This window comes from Dama dama, chromosome 13 (assembly GCF_033118175.1).
Source record: "Dama dama isolate Ldn47 chromosome 13, ASM3311817v1, whole genome shotgun sequence".
Classification (NCBI taxonomy): Eukaryota; Metazoa; Chordata; class Mammalia; order Artiodactyla; family Cervidae; genus Dama; species Dama dama.
The window spans coordinates 57073863-57101276 of record NC_083693.1 but is presented as its reverse complement, the minus strand read 5'-3'; the positions used below and the strand labels follow the sequence as shown (position 1 = coordinate 57101276).

Sequence of the window (27414 nt, the reverse complement as noted above, 5' to 3'; positions counted from 1 at the left end):
ATACCCATAATGGAAAATAACCTGAAAAATAATATACATATTTACATATATATTAAACTGAATCACTTGGCTGTAAACAGAATCTAACACAACATTGTAAATCAACTATTCTTCAATTTTAAAAAAAGAATGGCAAGTAATGGCTTGTTATGGTCCTCAGTGGGCATTTGGCATGTTGAAATTTGGATGCAGCATTTAAAAAGATATCCAAATTTCTTTACTTAAGAAAGTAACATGCACTGTTTTCCTATATATTTCTTTCTATAAACATGCATCAGGACTTTTCCACATAAACACCTTCAAGAAGCAGTAACTACTCATCTGCATGAACCTACAGGCCCTGGGAAAGTCAAGCATTGATTTGAACTCCAATAGGAAGCATAAGAGAACTCAGAATCCAGGTCTATTACTCCTGGAGCCTCAAGGCTGTTCTGTCTGAATTTAGTTATCCATCTTTCTTTACCTCTGAGCTGTGGAGAAGCTCTACCATATCCTATTCTTTTAACCCAATTTCAAGTACTGACTGATGACCACCTAAGAAGGATATGTGACACTCTCGATGGTTTTGATTTCTATAGTCCCACGATTATTTCCTACGTGCACAAACACCAGCCATAGAATAGACAATAAATTTTTGTAGCAGATAGTGTGGTGACAGGAAATATTTGAGTGTCAAAGGTATAAAGCATCCTGGGTAGTTGAGATACGTATCAAAAAACAGACCTAGTTCCTGCTCTTAACTGACAGGCAGTGCCCATTTTGCTTGAATGTTTCTGCTTGCTTGTTAAAGTCTCTGAGCTCAAACTGAAACACGGCAAAAAAGCACAGATGCAGAGCTTAATTTGAACTGTGTTTCTATACCTATAAAACTCACTTAAAATCCATTATACTTTAAGTAATTTCTTACCAATAGTGTACTCAGACCTGGAAATGTCTAGAACTTAACCATTTTACACTCCTTGCATATGGAAAAACTAACAAACAAATAAATCCTTTATGGAAATTTTCTATATTTCAATAGGGATTTAGAAAACCCAGGTTTTTGCATTGCTCAAAACTTATCTAATAGTACACTTAAAATCTGAATATCACAGTTACATAAATTTTACCTAGGGAAAAAAAAAACCTGAAAAAAATTAATTACATGAATGCTAAAATGTCTAGGAGTGAAAAGTACCTATGTCTGCAACTTAGTCTGAAATGCATCAAAAACTCAGATGCACAGAAGGCAAATATAACAAAATGTTAACAATCATAGATTCTAGGTGACAGATTCAAATATTCTTTGTACTGAACATTTCCATAACAAAAAGTTTAGAGGAAAAATGGTCCACCACAGCAGACCAGAGTCTCCTAACTGATCCTTATCTGGGACCAGAGGTGAGAAACTCAATTTAAAAAAAAAAAAAAATCAATGGCAAATAATGCAAATACGATAGATCATGGAAGAAAGTGAAAGTGAAAGTTGCTCAGTCGTGTCTAACTGTTTGTGACCCCATGGACTATACAGTTCTCTAGGCTAGAATACTCAAGTGGGTAGCCTTTCCCTTCTCCAGCAGATCTTCCCAACCCAGGAAAGAACCCAGGTCTCCCACATTGCAGGAGGATTTTTTACCAGCTGAGCTACAAGGGCAGTTTATTTTGTAGGCACATGGAAGATGCAAAGAGGTGCAGAGGATCCTAACAAGCTCACTTAACATTACCCTACTAAAGAAAAACCTGCAAACACCAGCTGAAAACCAAAATCACAGGTTTGGGGATTTTTTTTTAATATCTGCAGGGCATGTTTTTTCAAGTATTTTTATTACACTGAAAACTGAAAAATTGGTCTGCTTTGTTTCAAGGTAAAAAATTGCTACTAATGCCTTTAAGGAAGTGGGGGCCACACAGAGGGTAGGGCCCTTTACTGTAAGCAATCTTAGTGGGTTTTGGGGGTGCAAGACCAGGAGAAAGAAAAAGGGAGGAGGAGAGGCAGAGGCAGGGAGAGGAAACAGGGAAATAGGAAGGAGATAGAGAGAGGGAGAGAAGGAGAAAAGGAAAAGAAATTGAAGTTCCAAGGCCAAGAAGGGTAAAAGAGGAGCCAACCAGATGAAGGGCTGAAACAAAAGAATCCCGTGAAACTTCAAGATGGTGCATGGCTAACAGACATTTTGAGACCTGGGAGGCCAATTCACTTGTGCTTGTTTGCATTGCTTCTGTGTAAACTCTATTATCCTTCCCCCAAATCGTCACTAACATCTCTTAGATTCATGAATATTTTCTGTGAATTGGCTTTTACTGGACGTCAGACAGGGAGCTCAGTTTTTCTTCTGGGTCAGTGTAGTGGAGAAATCTTGAGACCGGCTTCAGACTCCCACAAGCCTTGAATGAAAGGTATCCAGGTCAATTTTATGGAGATCTCTTGGGCTCAGGATGAATGGGAAGGAGGAGGGGGGTGGGGTTCCGACATTGGCATTTTCAATTGGCCTGTTGAGAAAAATAAAAAAATTCAAACTTAGTTTTTCTCATCCATTTTTAATCCAGAACACCCTCATTACCAGATATGGAAATTCAAGAAAGACATTTTCAGCTTTTGGTGATCAGTTTTTCATGGGGTAATAGTGCCACCTGCTGGTATTTGAAAACAGAAATACCTTTATAATAGTCAATAGTTTTAAATTTGAAACCTTAAGAGACTTTCATTTATTGGCAAATTCTTCCTTTGGGCTAGAATATAAACTTGTATAAAAGGAAGTTCTTTGTCCCCAAAGACTTCGTATTATCTGATGGCAAACTTAACAAAAACACTTTCTTACCTTTCAAGATTCAGGAACCATTTCATCAGTAAAACTTAACTAAGGTGGCCTCGGGCTGCAGTGGCTTGGGGGTGGGGGAGGGGGAGTGGGTTCCCAAGGAGAGACTGAGGCGGGGTCATGGCAGTGAAAGCACCAGAGCCTACCCACTAGACCAGTGGTCCATGACATGGGCCCCAGCCTTTCAGCTTTGCAGAAAAGAATTTCCACCAAGATACAGAAAATAGTGAAGCACGTGAAGTATTTATTAAGAGGAAAAAGAGTACAGTACGTGTGGATACACACGAGCAGACTCAGAGGGACAGTCCCTGAGTTGCACTGTTGTGGCAGTTGGAATTAATTTTACGGGGTATTTCTTACAGGTTTCCTCTGGCCAGTCATTTTGATTAGCTGGCTCAGTCCATATTTGGTATATCTGATCTCCCATGTGTGCACATGCATCTCTTAGCCAAGATGGATTTTACCGAAAAGGCATATGGGTACAGAACATCCTTTGACAGAACTCCTCCTTTAACATCCAAGGAGACGTTTCTGTGCGTGTGTGGTCAGGGAGTTTGGGCAGGGTCCAGCCTCCTCCCTTAATTGTTCTGCTTTTCTCTTCTTGGAGTTTCAGTCCATAGGGAATGAATCTCCAATTGCTTTACCTTGGGTGCAGGGCAATCTGCCTCCTACCTACCTCAAAACTTTTTGACAGCAAGTTCTCACCCTTCTGAAACAGAAATTGGCTGCTCCCTCCCTCAGGCCCTAGTTCATCCTGTACATATTTCTTTCTTAGCACATACAATATAGCACAGTACTTGTTTTATTACAACATCTGTCTCCTATAACCAGACCATAAATTCCTTGAAACTCAGGGACTGTATCTTTTGAGCATTTATACTCCTAGCACCTGGAACAGAACCTACACATTGTAGCCAGTAAGTATATGGTAAATGAATAAATGAGTGACAGTCAAAAAAGCACAAACAAAGTAAATATTATTACATATAAACTTTTATTAATTCAAAATAACTTTAAATATTTTGGCTTCAGACATGCACATTATGCACTATTATGTATATATATATATATACACACACACACACACACACATATATGTGTGTGTGTGTGTGCTCATTCAAAAAACTCACATTTTGCAAAATTCATATACATATGAATTTTCAGTAGAATAAAGAATATGAAGCTAACTCAGCAGGTAATTTTCCCATCAGCATATAATCCATAAACTCTTCATTTTCATAAGGTAATCTAAAAGAAGATATTGATGGACTTTCTCATCAGTTAAGAGCACCAACTAAGACGAAACATTCGGGGTAAATAATTTTTATTTATTTGATAATGAGTCAGCATTGCTGAGGTACAAAACAAAGTGAAAGTCGTGATGTTTGAATTTTTCATGTTAGTTACATAACCCAGGATCACAGACAGAGGTGAGTGTGAGATCTACTGAGATCTGCATACGAATTCTGTGGAACTCCAGGGCACCCAAGTCCCCTGAGTTTGAACAAGAACTGAAGAGTTCTCTTCTTCAGAACTCTTTGGAAAGGCACTTCCAGGGAGCCTGGCTGTTAACCCTCAGTCAGGAAAGAGTCAAAGAACATGCAAATGAAGTGTGGGAGGTAGGAGACCAATTCTTACAGGGGTCTATATACATGTACTCTTAGCAGATAATCTGGATACCTCTATTTCATTAAACAAAAGCTGATGGAAATTCCTGTATGTTCTTCCCATTTGCCTCACACCTTCTATTTTCCATTCATTCCTCTTTCCTTCTTGCCTTCCATTCCAAGGTTGATCTCATCCTTTTCCAGTTAAGTTCTGAGACCTTAACTCATAAATTATCTCTTTCTTCAGTCTTCCTCCTCTTTTCCTCACCAGTTCCTTCCTCCCTACATATCAAAACACCAAGCTTCTTCTGTCTTGGGGGGGAAAAGAGCCCTCCATTGAGTCCTGTTTCTGAAGAGGCCAGTGACAAATCCTAACTCCTTCCTACCTTCACCAACAATCTTCATAAAAGACTTTCCGTGCTGCCACAGTTATCTTCTCCGTTTGATGGCACAATTTCTTGAGACCTGAGTTTTCTCAAACTCATATCTTGATACTGCTTTCCTACCCCAGATTACCAATCATCAACAGACTTGTCAGCTTCAGTTACTCCGACTCAACTCCTGACGCTTTGGACAACAGGGATTATCACACTCGACTGAACATGCTTCTCCCCATCTTCTGCACTCCATCCTCTTCATACTTCTCTTGATCAGTTCTCAGTTTTCTTCCCTGGAACCTCTTCTGCTTCCTACCTCTAAAAGAGAAGGCAGAAGATGTACTAAACAGTTTAGTCCTCATCTTGTTCTCACTTGATATACTCTTACTTAGGGATTTCATCTATTATTTCTGTCCTTCTTTAACAAAAATCTATTAAGGGCCAACCATGTGACAGGTACTTATCCTTGGAGTTTGTGATTCAGTGATGAACAAGACTGACAAGGTCCCCATTATCATGAGTTGATATTCTTGATTATCATGAGTTGATATTGTAAGGGAAGGGTGGGTAGTGACAAATACTAAACAAATTAAACCACAAATAAATAGGAAAGTATCAAAATATGGTAACAAAAACTTTGCAATTGAGTCTTGTTAGAGAGGCACTCTGAGCTTAGCTTCCCCAAGGCTGGCATAGGTTAACCCCAGAATATCCAGCTAGGGAGACTGCCAGTTGAGGTTTCTGTGTGAGGGTGAGGGTCCATGGCTCAAAGTGAGCCACCCAAGCTGAACTGACCCAAGTCACTGCCAGATTTCAGAGGGGTCTCAAACACCAGAGGTCTTGAGAGCCAAGAAGCATCACTAGGCTCTGACCAAACTAAAGGAGAGGAGTCCAAACAGAAGAGCAGCAACTGACGAAGGACATCACCATGGTGACCAGAGGAACCTTGAAACAATATAGAAATCTGAGAAACCTGCCTTCTTCAAGCCATAAGATCACAGAAGCCACCCCTCCATCACATACTCAGATAACATCTTAGAGACAAACGCTTAAGAGAGCAGTTATACTAAGACATTAAACACTACTGAAAACTGAAAGGAAATGTTTAAATGCTTACACGCCAAAAAAAAAAAAAAAAATGCTTACACGCACCTAAGTTTAAAACCTGGTAATTTCCTTGTATTTTTTGTTACTGTTACTTGTTCCCTCATACTACCAATCCCCCAATAACCAGCAAATTGAGATTTGTAGAGGATGAATTAGAGCAGTGATAGCAAATAAACTTTTTCCTGCAGTTCTGAGTTTTGAAATGGGTAGCCTTATGACATGGCTATGTGTGTGTGTCTCTAATTCTGACCTCTCTCTTGAGTTCCAGACCAGGAACAGAGACACAGATGTAGAGAACAGACTTGTGGATACAGCAGGGGAAGGGGAAGGTAGAATGAATTAAGAGAGTGGCACTGACATAAACACACTACCATGTATAACACGGCTTGGCGCTCCACAGTGACCTAGAGGGGCAGGACAGGGGTGGGAGGGGGGAGGCTCCTGAGGGAGGGGGTACATGGACACTTACAGCTGATTCCTGCTGTTGTACAGCAGAAACTAAAAACACTGTAAAACAAGTATCCTCCAATAAAAATAAATAAATAAATAAATAAAATGTATCTGTCTCACCTACAGACCAACTTTTTCCTAAATCCCTTGCCTCAGTTAAGATGAATTTCTGATCCTCCTAATTAATCAGATTGAAAATTTTGGGAGTCTCTAAAGTATCACAAGCCTAACCTGAAATACTGTTCAGATACAATGTTTATTTATAGTCTCTGCCACTCTGCTAGCTCAGGAAATCTTTAGTTTCATCTAAAAGGTTGAAGTCTCTTGACTGGTTTTTCTGGAAAAGGGCATGAGGATAGTCCTGTGGGAATGGACATAAAATGTGAGAATCTTTGTATCACATATTAACACCCATCAGAAAGGACTCCACCAAGGAAGAGGCACTAGACAACCAAGTAGACAGAATACTAACCAGTTGACATCATCCAGCATGTCACTGACCACCTCAGTGCTAGCATAATGGGCTAAGCTGCCAGGGTGGCAGAAATAGAGATTATGCATGGGCCCAACAGTCTGGGCTCCCGCTCATCAAGGCTGATCTAGCTAAGTGCTAAAACAGATTATCTAATCTGAAAGAGACCAAAGCTGAACCCCCAGTATAGAACATTTCCCCCAGGAGACCATCAGACAGAGTAAACTGATTACACTGGACCCTTTTATACTCTGAAAGGTGCAGTGATTCACCCTGACCAGAATCAACACTTATTACAGGTATGGATTTACCTTTCCTGACCACAAGTATAAATGTGAGCTTGTGAATTACAAAATTTTAAATGGTTCACATTTATGACTTTGCCAAAAATAAACTCCCAAACTTAAGTTAAAAATAAAATGGAACAAGGAAAGAAGACACTTAACACCAGTACCTGAGATTTAACAATGCTTCTGGTTCACTTTATATCCTACAGAACTTTGCTACCGACCAAACAGATGTTCTAAAGCAAGGGAGATGTCAATACAGACTGCTCGGTCCACTAGTCCTATTACATACCACAACCTTCAGAAGCTGCCAATCTGAGACAGTGATCTGAAATGCTTGAGGAGCATTCTGAAGGCATGGTTGAGGTGATGATACCATGTGAAGATAGGACACCCTCCTCTGGCTTGTAGTTGTGCCCTAAATCAGTAAACATTATGCTACAGCATCTCTAAGAAGTAACATACACGTAGGCAAGAAACAAGGGGAAGAAGCAGGAATGGCCGCCTCAGTCCCAGGGCCCATTTAGAAATTTATATTTCCTTTCCCTGCAACGCTAGGTTCTATGAATCTGGAAGTCCTGTTCTCACCAAGGGACAGAGCCCATTAAACTTTAAGTTACAACTGTCGCCTGGTCACTCCAAGTACCTTGAGCCAAGAAACAAATCTGGCAGGAGTAAATGATCTTGGTCATCAGAAAGAGGTAGGGCTTCTGTCACAAAAGTGCAGGGTATTTTTTATCACCAGATGACAATACAGTTGTCATATGATAGGCATATATGAAAGGGATCTATCTCTTCATACTCCTTTGTCCAATTTTGACAACAAATGGACAAATACGACAGTCAGAGCTGGACCATATCAGGTCTAGAGCTCACAGTGCGGAAGATGAAATGCACCACAACGGAACTTCCTCCTCTTCCAATCCCACTTTGTTCACTCCCTGACAGGTGGTTTTTCAAAAGGCACTCACCAATAAATCTTTTGTATGCACTCTCTGCCCTTTTATTGTGACATATTTCTTTGTCATGTTAAAAAAAAAATGCAGGCTCACCTATTTTTCCTGCCCTAGAATCAGCCATTTCTAAAGAATCAGAAGCACTCTACTGCAAAAGAAACTGGTTAATCTAGGTAAAAGTCTTTCAGATTTTATTTTGAAAATTTTCAAGCTGAAAGGTTGAGAAAAAAGAATACTTCTTTAGAGCTTACAGTAAACATTTTCTAAGTTGGCCTCTAACCACTAAAACTGGACCATGGGTATATTGACTTCACTACTTAGCACCATTTCCTCTCTTATTTTTCATTTCCCATAGTCACTGTTCAAATCCTTTTGTTGGTTAGTGTCTTTTCTCAAGACTTCTCTAATATTTGACTCCTCAAACATCTGCACATCTCTCTCCCTGCCAGGTGACTGATTACTTAGCCCAGTATAGGATTTACAGGATGTAATTCTATCACTAGTTCAGTGACATTATCCTACCATCTTCCAGTCTCCAAAGTTCAATGCAGGAAATTCAGTCTATCATTTTTTTTTTCTTTCACAAGTAACTTTTTTTTCTTTCTGGAACTCAGCAAGATTTTGTTATCCCTGAAACTTAAAAAATGTATAGGAATATATCTATTAGTTTTCCTCATCAATGCTAACTGAAATTTGGACTGAGGGGAAGGAATGGGGTATTTTTCAAAATGCAGATCTTCTTTCTAATATGAGTTCTTACAATTTTCTCTTTTTTTTTAACCTTGTAGAACTCCTCCTTATATCTCCTGAATCTTAAGTTTTTGTCTTCTTTTGTTTTTCCATTTTGTTTTTAATCTAGGGTTGGCAGAGAGGTATTTTTGGCAAAGTCACACATGTGCATCATTTAAAATTTTATAAGACTTGTTATGAAAAACATTAGGTCCCACACATTTCAGGGGCTTTCCTGATGGCTCAGACGGTAAAGAATCTGCCTGCAATGCAGGAGACCTGGGTTCAATCACTGGGTTGAGAAGATCCCCTGGAGAAGGGAATGGCTACCCATGAGAATTCCACGGACAGAGGAGCCTGGCAGGCTACAGTCTATGAGGTCGCAAAGAGTCAGACACAACTGAGCAACTTTGAGTTCACTTCACAATTCCACACATTTCACATTTCTCATCCTGGAAAGCAACTGCTTTCAATTCTTCCTGTTGGTTTCCAGTATTTATCCCCAATCTCTAAATAATATGTTTACAGTCTTATGTTCTTACTATCAGTTACTGGCATTACTATCTACTGATAACATCTATTATTAATACAGAAGATGAGAATTTAGCTCTTTCACATATAACCACCATTCTCACCCCACTCCCACACACACACTTGGGTTCCCACGTTCTTCCAAAATCTTATAAAGTTATGATAAATCAATATCCATTTTCTCCGAGTCTCTCCCTCACACAACTCCCCTAGCCAGCCCTTCTAAAGGTCTGTGGTATCAATACCACAGGATAACACTACAGGACCCATATCTATTGTTTAGATTAATATTGTTTATGTTGACCATGCAAATACTATGATAACTCAATCATGTTTACTATGATTATTATCTCTAATTAAGAAATTTTTTTAAACTTTACTATGTTTTAACATTAATTTTTCCTCCCATATTCTCCAAAGCTTGTGTAAATCTCTTCCCAATAGTCAAACCCACTGGGTATTTTATTAATTTCATCTTCTTAAAGAAGTCTCTCCTTGAGCTTTCTAACCTGTTACAATCTAGATTGATTCATTTTCAGGCCTGCTGCAAAACTATCATTTGATGTGTCTCTTTACCCACTCAAGTAAATTCCTTTGTCTCTCTTTTACGTTGGATCCTGTTCCCTCAATTTTGTTTTCTTCTTCCTTGATTTACACCAGTATTTTGATGATGCACAGGCTCCAATAACGTCCACCGAAATGGTATATGGAAAATCAACCTCTGAATGTTTTTGTTGTAATTTATTTCTCTGTATGAATTTGTTCTTAGTTTTTAGATATTCTTCCTCTTGATTTTTCCAATACACTAATTTGGATTGATCTCCAGAGTGACTCTCCTTAAATTCATCTTCTAAAGTTTAATTTCAATGATTTTTTTTTCCTATGTTTATATGTGTGGTGGTTAATTTTATGCATAAACTTGATTGGCCAAGAGGTACTCACATTAAACACTATTTCTGGGGTCTATGAGGGTGATTCTGGATGAGATTAGCATTTGAATTCATAGACGCACTGGGATGCCTTGTCCAGTTGTGGATGGGCACCATCCAACTTGTTGAGGGCTTATATGGAACAAAAGGTGGAGGAAGGACATATTTGCTTCTTTTTCCCAGCTTCACTGAGCTGAAACATCTCATCTCATCTTCTGCCCTTGAAGTGGAATTTATCTCCCTGGCTCCTCTGGTTCTCAGGCCTTTAGGCTCAGACTGGATTACACCACCGCAATTCTCAGGTCTCCAGTTTACAGAGAGCAGATCACGAGATTCCTCAGGTCCTGGAAGTTCTGTTTCTCTGGAGAACCTTGACTGCTACAGATTCTGGTACTGAGAGTGGGATGTTGCCATAACAAATAACTTAAAAAGTAGAAGTGACTTTGCAACTGGTTTACTGGTAGCAGCTGGAAGAGTTTAGAGGTACACACTAGAAATATGAGCATTAAGGGTATTTATGCTAAGGGTTCAGAAAGAAGAGAGGAGAGGAGAGAAAACCTCAGTCTTCTTAGAGAAGATTTAAGTAACCCTGAGGAGAATGTTGGTAGAAGTATGGACTTACAAAGGCCATTATGATGAGGTCTCAGATGGAAATAAGCAACATGTCATTGGAACTGGAGAAAAAGTGATCCTTATTATAAAGTCGCAAGGAACTTGACTGAACTGACTTCATGTTCTAGTGTTCTGTGGAAGGTAGAACTTGCAAGTAATTAAATTGGATATTTAGCTGAGGATATCTCTATGCAAAATACTGAAGGAGTGGGCTGGCTCCTCCTGACTACTTATGGCAAGATGTGAAAAGAAAGAAATGATTTGAAGATGGAATTCTTAAGCAAAAAGGAACTAGTAACTGAAAGATTTAGAAAATTCTCAGCCTACCTATTTGGCAAACTAAGAAAGCATTCCTTGAAGAGATACTAAAGGTGCAATAAAGTCCACAAAGCAAATCATAAGAAATACTTAAAAGTAAATATATTACAAGTCACAGCCACTGATCATAATTTAAAAATATAAGAAATAATTTTTAAATGTTTGAAATACCTTGACTTGAAAATTAACTCCTGATCAAGGAGAAAAATAATAAACACTCGTGATTGCATGCATACTAAGTCACTTCAGTCTGTCCAACTCTCTGCCATCCCAGGGAGTGTAGCCCATTAGGTTCCTATGTCCATGGTATTCTCCAGGCAAGAATACTGGAGTAGATTGCCATTTCTTCCTCCAGAGGATCTTCCTGACTTAGGGATAGAATTTGTGTCTTTTGCATCTTCTGCGTTGGCAATCAGGTTCTTTATCCACTAGTGCCATCTGGGAAGCCCACAAACACTTTAGAAATTAATGAAAAAGTAACTATGTAAAAATTTACAGAACACAGAAAAAGCCATAATTAGATAAAAATTGATGTCCCTAAATCCTTTCATTATGAAGACAAATGAGCACAAGTTCAGAAACATGTTTATCCTAAGTATTTTTTTAAAAAGCACAAAGTTAACTAAAAGAAAATTTGAGGAGTGAATAGAGAAAGATACCAGATATAATCTATGATACAGGAAAACAGTAGAAAGAGTTAATAAATAATTCCAAAAGATGCTGTTTTAAAGACTAACAAACAAGATACATACGCACACATACAAACACACACACCATTTATGATCCTGCTTAAAAATGTTAAGACAAAACAAATATTAGCAAGACAAGACATAGAACAAATGTGTGATTTCCTAGAAAATACAAATAAACCAGAGAAAACCAAGTAGAAAACCAACTGGACTAATTACCAAAGAAGGGATTGGAAAGGTGACTATTACTTTAGATAATAATAATATATCCAAAAAATCTTTAAACCTTAGTCTACCTTTTAGTAACAAATAATTACAATATTATTTAAATTATTTCATATCAAACAGAAAGATGAAATGTGACTCAATTCATTTCATGAAGCCAGAATAACTTTATTACCAGAAGTTAATTTAAAAAATAAACCCACCATCAGCAGACGAATGGATAAGAAAGCTGTGGTAAATATACACAATGGAATATTACCCAGCCATTAAAAAGAATACATCTGAATCAGTTCTAATGAGATGGATAAAACTGGAGCCCATTATACAGAGTGAAGTAAGCCAGAAAGATACACACCAATACAGTATACTAACGCATATATATGGAGTTTAGAAAGATGATAATGATAACCCTATATGCAAGACAGAAAAAGAGACACAGATGTATAGAACAGACTTTTGGACTCTATGGGAGAAGGCGAGGGTGGGATGATCTGAGAGAACAGCATGGAAACATGTATATTATCAAGTGTGAAACAGATCACCAGTCCAGGTTGGATGCATGAGACAAGTGCTCGGGGCTGGTGCACTGGGATGACCCAAAGGGATGGGATGGGGAGGGAGGTGGGAGGGGGATTCAGGATGGGGAACACATGTAAATCCATGGCTGATTCATGTCAATGTATGGCAAAAACGACTACAATATTGTAAAGTAATTAGCCTCCAACTAATAAAAATAAATGGGAAAAAAATAATAAAAAATAAACCCAAAATGATAAACCATTCTAATTATCTCAGCTACTAAGACTGTATTAAAAAACTACCCTAGTACTTATTGACCTAAGTGCAAAGAAACAGAGGAAAACAATTGAATGGGAAAGATGAGAAATCTCTTTAAGAAAATTAGAGATACCAAGGGAACATTTCATGCAAAGATGGGCTCAATAAAGGACAGGAATGGTATGGACCTAACAGAAGAAGATATTAAGAAGAGGTGGAAAGAATACACAGAACTATACAAAAAAGATCTTCACGACCCAGATAATCACGATGGCATGATTCACTCACCTAGAGCTAGACATCCTGGAATGTGAAGTCAAGTGGGCCTTAGGAAGCATCACTACGAACAAAGCTAGTGGAAGTGATGGAATTCCAGTTGAGCTATTTCAAATCCTGAAAGATGATGCTGTGAAAGTGCTGCACTCAATATGCCAGCAAATTTGGAAAACTCAGCAGTGGTCACAGGACTGGAAAAGGTCAGTTTTCATTCCAATCCCAAAGAAAGGCAATGCCAAAGAATGTTCAAACTACTGCACAATTGCACTCATCTCACACGCTAGTAAAGTAATGCTCAAAATTCTACAAGCCAGGCTTCAGCAAGTTCACGTGAACCATGAACTTCCAGATGTTCAAGCTGGTTTTAGAAAAGGCAGAGGAACCAGAGATCAAATTGCCAATATTCGTTGGATCATTGAAAAAGCAAGAGAATTCCAGAAAAATATCTACTTCTGTCTTATTGATTAGGCCAAAGCCTTTGACTGTGTGGATCACAACAAACTGTGGAAAATTCTGAAAGTGGTCTGTGAATCCCAGACCACTGATCTGCCTCTTGAGAAATCTGTATGCAGGTCAGAAGCAACAGTTAAAACTGGACATGGAACAATGGACTGTTTTCAAATAGGAAAAGGAGTACGTCAAGGCTGTACATTGTCACCCTGCTTATTTAACTTATATGCAGAGTACATCATGAGAAACGCTGGGCTGGAGGAAGCCCAAGCTGGAATTAAGATTGCCGGGAGAAATATCAATAACCTCAGATATGCAGATGACACCGCCTTTATGTCAGAAAGCAAAGAACTAAAGAGCCTCATGATGAAAGTGAAAGAGGAAAGTGAAAAGGCTGACTTAAAGCTCAATGTTTAAGAAACTAAGATCATGGCATCCGGTCCCATCACTTCATGGCAAATAGATGGGGAAACAGTTGAAACAGTGACAGACTTTATTTTGGGGGGCTCCAAAATCACTGCAGATGGTGACTGCAGCCATGAAATTAAAAGACGCTTGCTCCTTGGAAGAAAAGTTATGACCAATTTAGACAGCCTATTAAAAAGCAGAGACACTACTTTGCCAACAAAAGTCCATCTAGTCAAAGCTATGGTTTTTCCAGTAGTCATGTAAGGGTGTGACAGTTGGACTATAAATATAAAGAAAGCTGAGTGCCAAGGAATTGATGCTTTTGAACTGTGGTGTTGGAAAAGACTCTTGAGAGTCCTTTGGACTTCAAAGAGATCCAACCAGTCCATCCTAAAGGAAATCATCCCTGAATATTCATTGGAAGGACTGATGTTGAAGCTGAAACTCCAATACTTTGGCCACCTGATGCGAAGAACTGACTCATATGAAAAGACCCTGATGCTGGGAAAGATTGAGGGCAGGAGGAGAAGGGGACGACAGAGGATGAGACGGTTGGATGGCATCACTGACTCAATGGACATGAGTTTGAGTAAGCTCCAGGAATTGGTGATGGACAGGGAGGCCTAGTGTGCTGCAGTCCATGGGGTCGCAAAGAGTCGTACACGACTGAGCAACTGAACTGAACTGAATCTATTTGATTTCAGTACTGATCATCTGGTGATGTTCATGTGTATAGTCTCTTGTGTTACTGGAAGAGGGTATTTGCTATGATCAGTGTGTTCTCTTGGCAAAACTCTTGCCCTGCTTCATTTTGTACTCCAAGGTCAAACTTACCTTGATGTAAGGTATCTCTTGACTTCCTACTTTTGCATTCCAGTCCCCTATCATGAAAAGAAATCTTTTTTTGATGTTAGTTCTAAGAGGTCTTATAGGTCTTCATAGAATCATTCAGCTTCAGCTTCAAAATTGGGAAAGGAGTACATCAAGGCTGTATATTGTCACCCTGCTTATTTAACTTATATGCAGAATACATCATGTGAAATGCTGGGCTGGATGAAACACAAGCTGGAATCAAGATTGCCAGAAGAAATATCAATAACCTCAGATATGCAGATGATAGCACTTCACGGCAAATAAGATGGGGAAAATGTGAAAACAGTGACAGATCTTAATTTCTTGGGATCCAAAATCAATGCGGATGATGACTGCAGCCATGAAATTAAAAGATGCCTACTCCTTGGAAGAATAGCTATGACAAACCTAGGCAGTGTATTAAAAAGCAGAGACATGACTTTGCTGACAAAGGTCCACATAGTCAAAGCTATAGTCAAAGCTATTTTCCAGCAGTCATGTATGGATGGATGTGAGAGTTGGACCATACAGAAGGCTGAGTGCCGAAGAATTGACAGTTTCAAACTGTGGTGCTGGAGAAGACCTTTGAGAGTCCTTTGAACAGCAGGGAGATCAAACTAGTCAATCCTAAAGGACATCAACCCTAAATACTCATTGGAAGGACTGATGCAGAAACTGAAGCTTCAATACTTTGGCCACCTGATGCAAAGAGCTGACTCATTGGAAAAGACCCTGATGCCGGGAAAAACTGAGGGTAAGATGAGAAGGGGGTGAGAGGGGATGAGATGGATGGCACCACTGTCTCAATGGACATGAGTCTGAGCAAACTGGGGGCAATAGAGATGGACAAGGAAGCCTAGCAGGCTGCAATTCATGGGGTCAAAAAGAGTCAGACATGATTTGGTGACTGAACAACAACAAGGGATTGGGGTAGGGTAGGTGAAAAGACAAAGCACAGAGGATTTTTAAGGGCTATAATAGTGGATATATGTCAGTTCATGGGAGTGCAGAGAGTAGGACACAATTTGCAACTGAACAACAACATAGAATATACACCAAGAGTGAAACCTTCTGTAAACTATACACCAGGGGTGATAATGATGCATCCATGTTCAGGTTCATCGATTTTACCAAAGGTGCTACTCAGGTGTACAAGAAGGACAAGGGACATGTGGGAATTCTCTGTGCTCTCTGCTGAACTTTGTTGTGAACCTAAAACTGCTCTAAAAAATAAAATCTTTTAACTGTGTAGATTTCTTGTGAATCAATTTATAATCCACTCCATCAGACAAAAATCACACTCATAAATTTCAGTATATGTCCTTGAGCCCCCTCTAGGTATCCTGAGAGGCAATTCTCTTAAAATTCTTAGAGGACATTTTCATTTAGTAAAGATGTGTGAGGCATGGTATATCCTCAAGATGGACTACTTGCCTTGGTGAGGCATAACATTAAATCTCCTGAGACCTTATCAAAGAATGTCACAATCACTCCCTTGGTTTCATAGTTAAACCACGTGAATCTAGAGTAAATCACAATACTCTCGATTTAATCTCTTTCCATAAGATTTTTCTTAATTTGAAAATTTTCTGCCACCTGGAGAAACTAGAAAAGAGAGTTTTATTTTCAGACTCAGTAAGTTCTGGTTCCTTTATATTTAACAATTCTTTCCTTAAATTCTCTCTCTTAGCCTAACTGGACTACTATTAATGAAATGACAGAGGCTTGGTGGCTTATAAATCACAAAAATTAATTTCTCACAGTTGTGGACGCTGGAAGTCCAAGACCAGTGTGCCAGAATGGTTAGGTTCTGGTGAAGGCCAGAGCGTTCCGAGTGGCAGATTGTCACCTTCTCACTGTGTTATCTCATGGTGGAAAGGGCTAGGGAGCTCTGCATGGTCTCTTTTATAAAAGCACTAATCCTATTCATGAGGGCTCCACCATTCGGACTTAAGTACTTCCCTAAGCACCTCCCCATTTCCTACTACCATCACACTGGGCATCAGCATATGAATTTTGAGGGATACAAGCCGTCACACCACAGCACTTCCTCCTGTCAAGTTTACTATAAGCAGCAAGAAACAGCCAGACAATACCTTTGAATTTGTGCGATTCCTTATAACCATTTTCTCTTTTCCACATTACCATAAGTGACAACATTGCTAAACTTTCTGCTATTGCATAACAAGGATCTTTTCTCCTGCTCCCAATGATACTTTCTCACTTTCCTTTAAACCTTCACTGAAATCCTCCTTGACCATTAGGATTTCACTAACAATCTCTTCTTATTTAAATATGTAGAGTACATCATGAGAAACGCTGGGCTGGAAGAAGCACAAGCTGGAATCAAGACTGCTGGGAGAAATATCAACAACTTCAGATGTGCAGATGACACCACCCTTATGGCAGAAAGTGAAGAGGAACTAAAAAGCCTCTTGATGAAAGTGAAAGAGGAGAGTGAAAAAGTTGGCTTAAAGCTCAACATTCAGAAAAGTAAGATCATGGCATCTGGTCCCATCACTTCATAGGAAATAGATGGGGAGACAATGGAAACAGTATCAGACTTTTATTTTTGGGGGCTCCAAAATCACTGCAGATGGTGATTGCAGCCATGAAATTAAAAGACGCTTACTCCTTGGAAGGAAAGCTATGACCAACTTAGACAGCATATTAAAAAGCAGAGACAGTACTTTGCCAACAAAGGTCCGTCTGTGGTTTTCCAGTGGTCATGTATGGATGTGAGAGTTGGACTGTGAAGAAAGCCAATCGCCGAAAAATTGATGCTTTTGAACTGTGGTGTTGGAGAAGACTCTTGAGAGTCCCTTGAACTGCAAGGAGATCCAACCAGTCCATCCTAAAGGAGATCAGTCCTGGGTGATCACTGGAAGGACCGACGCTGAAGCTGAAACTCCAATACTTTGGCCACCCGATGCGAAGAAGTGACTCATTGGAAAAGACCCTGATGCTGAGAGGGATTGGGGGCAGGAGGAGAAGGGGACGACAGAGGATGAGATGTCTGGATGGCATCACTGACTCGATGGGCATGAGTTTGAGTAAACTCCGGGAGTTGTGATGGACATGGAGGCCTGGCGTGCTGCCATTCATGGGGTCACAAAGAGTCAGACACGACTGAGGGACTGAACTGAACTGAACAATCTCTTCAATGTCCTCCCACCTTCTGCCCATTGTCTAGTCCTGTCTAGTTTAGCTTCAGTCACCACTACATTTTGAGGTTTCTGTCACATGGCACCCCACCTCTAAATACCAAAATCTAACTCAGTTTCTATGACTGCAAAACAAATTACCCCCAAATTTAGTGGCTTAAAAGAACAACAATATTTGCTCAAGAATCTGCAATTTGTGCAGGAATTGGTGGGGATAATTCATTTCTGCTCCATCCAAAGTAGACATAAACAACAAAGAACTACAGATGCTATGATAGATGTTGTAAAGAACAGATGAGGAGCACAAAGAAGACAGTGGTTAATTCCACCTGGGAAATCACAAATCACAGAAATAAGTAACCCCTGAACCAAAGTTGGGGGCTGACATGAAGAGGAGCAGATATCAAACAGTGGGTTATATTTGGGAAACCACTGTATTGGTATGAATAAATCCATTAAGGTAGGAGAGGAGGAAGGAAGGAATTAGTGAGAGTTGAGGCTAAAAGCAAGGCTGAGAACAGATGATGTTTCTACAGGAGTAAGCAAGAGGCCTAGGGTCAAATCAGGTGTGACACTACCACGGGGAACAGCTGCGGCTGGGAATTATTGGGGACTCTAAAGAACTACAACCACTAAAGGCAGGCCCCTATGATGAGAGCCAATAGTAAGAAAAAGTCCAAGAGGTACTGTCACAGAGAGGTTGTCAGAAGGTGTCATTTCAGTGGTATCTGAGAGAAAAGCTACCAGGAAGAAAAGCAAGAAAAAGTCAGGCTGGGGTTCCCTGCACATTCTCTATTTCTAATTTACGCACCCCACCTTTACCTTGGGGATAGAGGAGGTTTTCCCCAGTATCTACTGACACTAAGAGGTGATAGTGATCATGAGAATCTCAACACAATTTCTCTCCAGAAAAATCTTCAGAAACTCACGGAGGCCCTGCGGTTTTTAATACAGGCCAGATTATTCTCTCAGCTTCATGGTAGGAAAAGCACAAACCTGGAAAAGAAGCCTGTATTCTCTCAGATCCTCTCCTCTCTCTTCTGCTCTCCCCCCCTCTCCATCTCTTTCCCTTTCCCTCCCCTCTCTTCTCTCTCTCCAATTTCACCTATTACATTTCTATATAACCACAGGCAAATCTCTTATTTCAAGCCCACTAGAAACCAATAGCATGAACTCTCTATGGGATCCTGACTCCCTATTATATGTTTTCTCTTTAGAAGAAGTTTTCTCGTTTTTAAAAGAAGTGAAGTTTTTATTTGCCAGTGACTTTCTGGAACAGAATTGAGAACAACATTCAGATAAAAGATTATTACTCTGTAAAATAAACACTATCTTACCATGCCTTCCTTTCCTAACAGATACAAAATCTTAACTGTGCTTTCTATGCCTAAAGGAGTCATGATGACAGCTGGAGATGCTGTCAGTTCTTATAGCTCAAGTGGACAAGAATTATAGTGGAAATTTCAAATAGAATCTCTACTGCAACAACTGGAGCCACTCAGATAAGTAGGTATGTATGAAGAAGGAGGGAGAAAATAATGTCTCCTATAAACTGCCAAAACATGAGCATTACTTCTAGTAGCCTAAATCTCACTTATGCTTGAAAACAAGCTTATATGAAACTTAAACAGAACCTGATCAGATGAAAAAAAACATTTTTTAAGATTTAGATTCAGGCAGCTCTAGCAGGAGTTGGTGGATCTCTTTTTTATTATTTCAACACTGATACGACTCAGTTATTTACTTGCATTTCCTTGCATTTTCGTGCTCTTATAACTAACTGCCTATATCACTGTAACTTCTGCTTAAATTTTCTTTAAAAAAAAAAAACAAAGTTTTTGGTTTTTTTTTTTTTTTAAAAACCAAGTTTCATTGACCCGCAAATGACCAATTCCCTTATGCTGGCAGTGCCTTCAAGGCAGCATCTCGTAGGCCCTGGCTGGCTACAGCTGGAGGGATGGAGCACTGAGTCCAACCGTCAGCAGACAGCTGCTGATGAGCTGGACAAGTCCCATGGCACTGCACTGAGCCACCATCTGCAAGGACTGCCTACAACTGCCTCCCCAGCAAGAACTGTGGCCATAACAAGCTCTGCACAGATCAGGTAGTAACCTGCTCTAAAACCTACAGGCACTAATGCGCTCAGTCCTATTTATCAACTTGCTACTGTCGTCTACTTTGAAATACACATTATCTTTTAATTATTTATTTTAGTAGCTCTACTTAATAGGCCTTTTCAAAGAAAAATCTTAAGGTAAAATCTTATAGACAGTTTGGCAGCAGAAATATTTATGTTCTTTTGATTATGCAGTAGTTTCTTTATCCCAAAATTGTTCCCAGAGAAACCTCAATGCACCCAAAAGACTTCACAAAAAAAAAAAAAATTCTTTTCTATTGAAAAGAAAATAAGTCAAGGTAATCTTCCTTTGTTCAGAAAACACTGGAAGGTCTTGTATCTACAACAGGTACCATTTAGACAAGTAGATTAAAAATTTGTGTAATATTCTCAAGAGTGAGCAAATGTATTTGGCTATTGCCAAAAGGAGACACATGCAAAGAATAAATAAATAAATAAAGGCAATTGTGTCTGGGTAGTGATCTAGATAGGAGTTAGGGGGAAAGAAGAGAACACTGCAAAATATGACACTGGTGACCAGCTATAAAGGCCACTCTCCATTATACAGATTAAAGATTCTCCAAATTTTCTGCAAAACTTCCATAAGACACCTTAGAGAACTGCAACATTCATTTTAGAGGCAAGTGATCTAATGACAAAAAAGGATGCTAAACTTAAAACCTGAAACCATCCAAGTCCTAGAAGAAAACATAAGGTAAAAGCTCCTTGATATTGGATGTGACCATGATTTTATGGATAGGATACCAAAAGCATAAGCAACAAAAGCAAGAGTAAATGGGATTACATCAAACTAAAAAGCTCTTTCATACTGAAAGAAAAATATAAACAAAATATTTAACAAATATTTCTTGAATCTGGGCTGGTTTTATGACTTATTTTGGTCAAAAGGGTCCAAGGGAGTGACAATGTTAATTTCTCAGCCAGTTCAAAGTCTATACTTCAAAAGTGTTTCCAATTCTGCTTACCTCACTTAGATCCTTGCATCTGTCATGTGAACAAGTCTAGGTTAGCCTGATGCTAGGATGAGAGACACACAAGGCTCACTGTCCCCATGACCTCAGTCAAGAGTTGATCATCCTTATAAAGAATGCTGAAAACATTCTGAAAGGACTAGAAAATAAAGGCAAAGGTATTTCCTAGAACATACAGCAAAAGGAAAGAGGAAAATATGGAACAAATGATATAAAAATTGGAATATAAATCTAAAAGATTCAATGTCAGATAAACAAACAGAAGTTCCAGATGGAGGAAATAATTAAATAAATAACAGAAGACATTTTCAGAGAACTTAAAGTGCAAGTCTTTATATTGAAAAGCTATATACCAAACACCAATCAAATGAATAAAAATAAGATCCTTATTTAGATACATTCTTGAAACTTATTCTTTAGTATAAGGAATATATGAAAAATAATTTAAAAGCTTCTGGAAGGTAAGAAATAAGCAGCTATCAGGCTTGTTGGTAACAACACAAAATGCTTGAAGGCAATGTGCTTTGTTTTCAAAGTTCTGAAGAAAAAATGTTTGTAACTTTGAACTTAAAATTCTATACCCATAGCTCCATCAACTATAAAGATCAGGCAAAAACACTCTCATATACAATCAACGCTAAAATTTGTTGTTAAGCAATGTTCTGAAGACATCAAGGACATAGTTCAGCGAAATGAAGTGAAAGACAAAACATAGGATCTAAGAAATAGAATATCTAGTCCAATGACACAGAAAGGAAAGATCCAGAATGACAAACACATGGCAGACCTGGAGAATAACAAATCTCACACTAAGACAAAAGTCTCTGAAACGACGGTCTCCAAGAAGAAAGTGGAGTCTTAAAACTGAGTATGACAGAGAAACCAGATCATTTTGAGAATATAATGAAGGCATTTTATTCTTATGTCATTTAGAAGAAAAAAACAGTAATTCTAAATTCAGAGAGGAAAAAAAGCTATATATAAAAGTCAAGATTCAGCTATAAAGAAAATTGAACTATTATATAACTTTTAGAAATGTATGTAGTAGTAGAAAAAAATAATCTATTTGACCATGATCCTAGAAATATTCTCTTTAGGGTCATGATTTTGGACACAGAGACAAAAAAAATGTAATCATAGTATAAACTATTTGGTTCTGCATTATATAATCATAGTAAGTTAAATGTTGTTTACTGACTTTTTTAAACAAACTTTTGTTTAAACAAGCTTTTAATTTAAAGCTTGATTTATAGAAAAGTTATCAAGATAGTAGAGTTCGTTCCTATATGCCAGTTTCCCATATTATTAACATCTTACTTTATAATATAGCATGGCTGTCACAACTAGGGAATGAACACTGATACTTTAGTATTAACTACACTACACATTTTAGGAGACTCAGGTTTGATCACTGGGTTGGGAAGATCCCCTGGAGGAGGGCATGGCAACCCACTCCAGTATTCTTGCCTGGAGAATTCCATGGACAGAGAAGCCTGGTAGGCTACAGTCCATCGGGTTGCAAAGAGTTATACATGACTGAGCAACACTTTCACTTTCACTTCTTCACACTACACATTTAACGTGGATTTCACTAATTTCTCCCTAATGTCCTTTCTGTTCCAGATCCCATTCAGGATATCATATCATATTTAGTGATCATGTTTCCCCACCTTTTTCTGGTGACAGTTTCTAAAGACCTTACTTTTGATGATCTTCACAGTTCTAAGCAGTACTGGTCAGCTACATGTTCATTGTAGCATCTCCCCATGCTCATCTCCAATCTCCCTTTCCAATAGTGAGAAAACTGGCTATCAGCCACCATACTTTTAAACACTCGTTCATTCCCAGTACACTTGTAGTTCCAGAGTTGTCATCTGCACCCCTGTGAGAAACAACTTTATCAATCACAGTACAGTGTTTACGTATACTTTTGTCTTTAATTTTACAGTTTCTGAGTCAAAGTATTCTTTTCCAAAGTTATTCATGTCAAGGATTTTCTTACCCATTCCTTCAATGAGACTATGTCATATACATTTTAAAACACTTGTTAGATTCTATTACTCTGCATCCCATTTTGGGATCCCTCAAAATCCTGGTTGATTTTTTAATTTGCATACAGTAACGTTTTATGCTATAGAGTTCTATGGATTTTAAAGAATGTGTAGCATCATATGTCCACCCCAACAGTTTAGTTCTCACCCTAAAAACTCCCCCTGTGCTCCCCCAAGTCAAACACTCCCCCTTCCTCAAACCTCTGACAACCACTGATCTGATTTCCAGCCCTATAGTTTTGCCCTTTCTAGAAGGCCATATGAATGGTATCATTTCCTATGTAGCCTTTTCAGTCCTTGGCTTCTTTAACTCAGCAAAATGCATTTAAGATGCATTCATACTGTAGCACTCAGTTCAGTCCAGTTCAGTTGCTCAGTCATGTCCGACTTCTTGCGACCCCATGGACTGCAGCAGGCCAGGCTTCCCTGTCCATCACCAACTCTTACAGCTCGCTCAAACTCCTGTCCATTGCGTCGGTGATGCCATCCAACAATCTCCTCCTCTGTCGTCCCCTTCTCCTCCTGCCCTCAATCTTCCCCAGCATCAGGGTCTTTTCCAATGAGTCAGTCTTCACATCAGGTGGCCAAAGTATTGGAGTTTTACATACTCGTTGAATGAGTATTCATATTCATATTACATACTTGTTGAATATACAAAAGAAGTTGCAGCATTAATCTACAGTTATCCCTGCTTTTCATACCCATTGTATAGCTGTACCATCCTTTGATTATCTGTTCAACTATTATTGAAGAACTTTTTTGATGATTATGAAAAAAAGACAGCAGTTGTGAATAAAGCACACACGTGTTTTTGTGTGTAAATACATTTTCAAATCAACTTGCTAAATACCTAGGAGTGCAATGCTAGGTCATATGACAAGTCTGTGTTTAATTTTATAAGAAATTGCTGAAATGTTTTCCAAAGTGGCTACACCCTTGTGCATTCTACCAGCACACGAGAGCACCAGGATTTGGTACTCCCAAATTTTGGATTTTAACCATTCTAATCAATGTGTAGTAGCTCCTCACTGTTTCACTCTTCACTTCCCTGGTGAAAAATAATGTTGACTATCTTTTCATATGGTTTTTGGCATCCATAAATCTTGTTTAAAGTGTCTACTCAGATCTTCTGTCCATTTTTATAATGATTGACTGTTTCACTGGTGAGCTTTAAAAATCTGTTATATATTCAAGACATACATTTTTTTAAAATATGTGATTTGCAAACATTTTCTCCTAGGTATAAATAGACTTTTCATTGTCTTAACAGTATCTTCTGTAGAGCAAAAGTTGTTAATTTTGATAAAGTCCAATTTATCAATTTTATCTTTCACAGACTGTGAAAGGGCCATCTCCAAGAAGGAAGTGAGTTTTTATAATTAAGTATAACATAAAAGGTAATTGTGAGGACACGATGAAATTTTTTTTTTGTCAATAAGAAGGAAAAAAATAATTCAAAACTCTGGTGGGGTTGGGAAGGGCTCTAAAAGAAAGTCATTATCCAACTATAAATAAAATTAAAATATACATAATTTTTAAAATATATGGTATACAAGAAAATATAATCCGTTTGACTTTGATCTTAAAAACCTTATTGCTTTATGTCGGAGAGTGTTTTGCCTATGTTCTCCTCTAGGAGTTTTATAGTTTCTGGTCTTACATTTAGATCTTTAATCCATTTTGAGTTTATTTTGGTGTATGGTGTTAGAAAGTGTTCTAGTTTCATTCTTTTACAAGTGGTTGACCAGTTTTCCCAGCACCACTTGTTAAAGAGGTTGTCTTTTTTCCATTGTATATCCTTGCCTCCTTTGTCAAAGATAAGGTGTCCATAGGTTCGTGGATTTATCTCTGGGCTTTCTATTCTGTTCCATTGATCTATATTTCTGTCTTTGTGCCAGTACCATACTGTCTTGATGACTGTGGCTTTGTAGTAGAGTCTGAAGTCAGGCAGGTTGATTCCTCCAGCTCCATCCTCTATGACCCACCTCCCAGAATATTGGAAATAAAAGCAAAACTAAACAAATGGGACCTAATGAAACTTAAAAGCTTTTGCACTACAAAGGAAACTATAAGTAAGGTGAAAAGACAGCCCTCAGATTGGGAGAAAATAATAGCAAATGAAGAAACAGACAAAGGATTAATCTCAAAAATATACAAGCAACTCCTGCAGCTCAATTCCAGAAAAATAAATGACCCAATCAAAAAATGGGCCAAAGAACTAAACAGACATTTCTCCAAAGAAGACATACAGATGGCTAACAAACACATGAAAAGATGCTCAACATCACTCATTATTAGAGAAATGCAAATCAAAACCACAATGAGGTACCATTACACACCAGTCAGGATGGCTGCTATCCAAAAGTCTACAAGCAATAAATGCTGGAGAGGGTGTGGAGAAAAGGGAACCCTCTTACACTGTTGGTGGGAATGCAAACTAGTACAGCCGCTATGGAAAACAGTGTGGAGATTTCTTAAAAAACTGGAAATAGAACTGCCATATGACCCAGCAATACCACTTCTGGGCATACACACTGAGGAAACCAGATCTGAAAGAGACACGTGCACCCCAATGTTCATCGCAGCACTGTTTATAATAGCCAGGACATGGAAGCAACCTAGATGCCCATCAGCAGATGAATGGATAAGGAAGCTGTGGTACATATACACCATGGAATATTACTCAGCCATTAAAAAGAATTCATTTGAACCAGTCCTAATGAGATGGATGAAGCTGGAGCCCATTATGCAGAGTGAAGTAAGCCAGAAAGATAAAGAACATTACAGCATACTGACACATGTATATGGAATTTAGAAAGGTGATAACGATAACCCTATATGCAGAACAGAAAAAGAGACACAGAAATACAGAACAGACTTTTGAACTTTGTGGGAGAATGTGAGGGTGGGATATTTCAAAAGAACAGCATGTATGCTATCTATGATGAAACAGATCACCAGCCCAGGTGGGATGCACGAGACAAGTGCTCCGGCCTGGTGCACTGGGAAGACCCAGAGGAATCGGGTGGAGAGGGAGGTGGGAGGGGGGATCGGGATTGGGAATACATGTAAATCCATGGCTGATTCATATCAATGTATGACAAAACCCACTGGAAAAAAATAAATAAATAAAAATTAAAAAAAAATAAATAAATAAAGTTAATTATAAATTATAAAAAAAAAAAAAAAAAACCTTATTGCTAAGGTTATGATTTTGGACCCAGAAACAAAGAAATATAATCATGATGTACTAAAATAAACTTTTAGAATTGAAAGCATGCAACGGTTGATTATGATTTCAGAATAATGATAACACTGATAGCAATCATTCATATAGTACTTAGTAGGTACCAGGCCTTGTTTTAAATACTTTACCTATAGTAAGTCAGTTAGTCGTGACACTAATCCTGTGAAATAACATCATTATTATCCCCTTTTCACAGTCGAGGAAAGTGAGGCACACAGAGATGAAATAACTTGCCAACATCACAAAGTCAGGATGTGGTAGAGCTTGGATTTCAACCCAGGAGGCCTGGCTCCAAAATCTACATTCTTAACCATAATGTTATACTGCCTTCTTTAGTGAAAGTCACTCAGTCGTGTCCAACTCTTTGCGACCCCATGGACTATACAGTTCATGGAATTCTGCAGGCCAGAATACTGGAATGGGTAGCCTTTCCCTTCCCAGATCTTCCCAACCCAGGGACTGAACCAGGGTCTCCTACATTGCAGGCAGATTGTTTACCAGACCAAGGTCTCCCGCATTGCAGGTGATTCTTTACCAGCTGAGCCACAAGTGAAGCCCAAGAATACTGGAGTGGGTAGCCTATCCCTTTTCTAGTAGATCTTCCTGGCCCAGGAATTGAACTGGGGACTCCTGCATTGCAGGCAGATTCTTCACCAACTAAGCTATCAGGGAAGTCCACCGTCTTTAAATATAATATAATATAATATTTATAATATAATATTGTAATATAATATATAATTATATAATATATTACATATACATATTACATAATATAATTATATATTATATTTATATATATTTATAATCATAATTACATATTATAATATAATCTACATTTATCTAAATATTATAAATGTTCTGTTAAATATCTACTTTAAAATGATCAAAGTTGATAATATTTATATTCTAGCCTTCTTTAAATACAATATAAATATTATCAACTTTGATCATTTTAAAGTAAACAGATATTTAACAGAAGTTAAAAGACAGAAAAAAGGTT

The 27414-nt window shown here is 38.5% G+C and overlaps 1 long non-coding RNA gene across 2 annotated transcripts in view; it reads right to left on the bottom strand.

Annotated features, from left to right (window-relative positions):
- Nucleotides 1–1189: 1189 nt before the first annotated feature.
- Nucleotides 1190–27414, bottom strand: part of LOC133068137 (uncharacterized) — a 58906-nt gene continuing 32681 nt past the window's right edge. The window contains exon 4 of one of the 2 annotated variants that reach the window (XR_009695454.1): nt 1190–2466. This is a non-coding gene — a long non-coding RNA (uncharacterized LOC133068137). Of the gene's footprint in view, nt 2467–3792; nt 5095–27414 lie in introns of those variants that run through there. The other variant, XR_009695453.1, reaches the window with a different exon arrangement.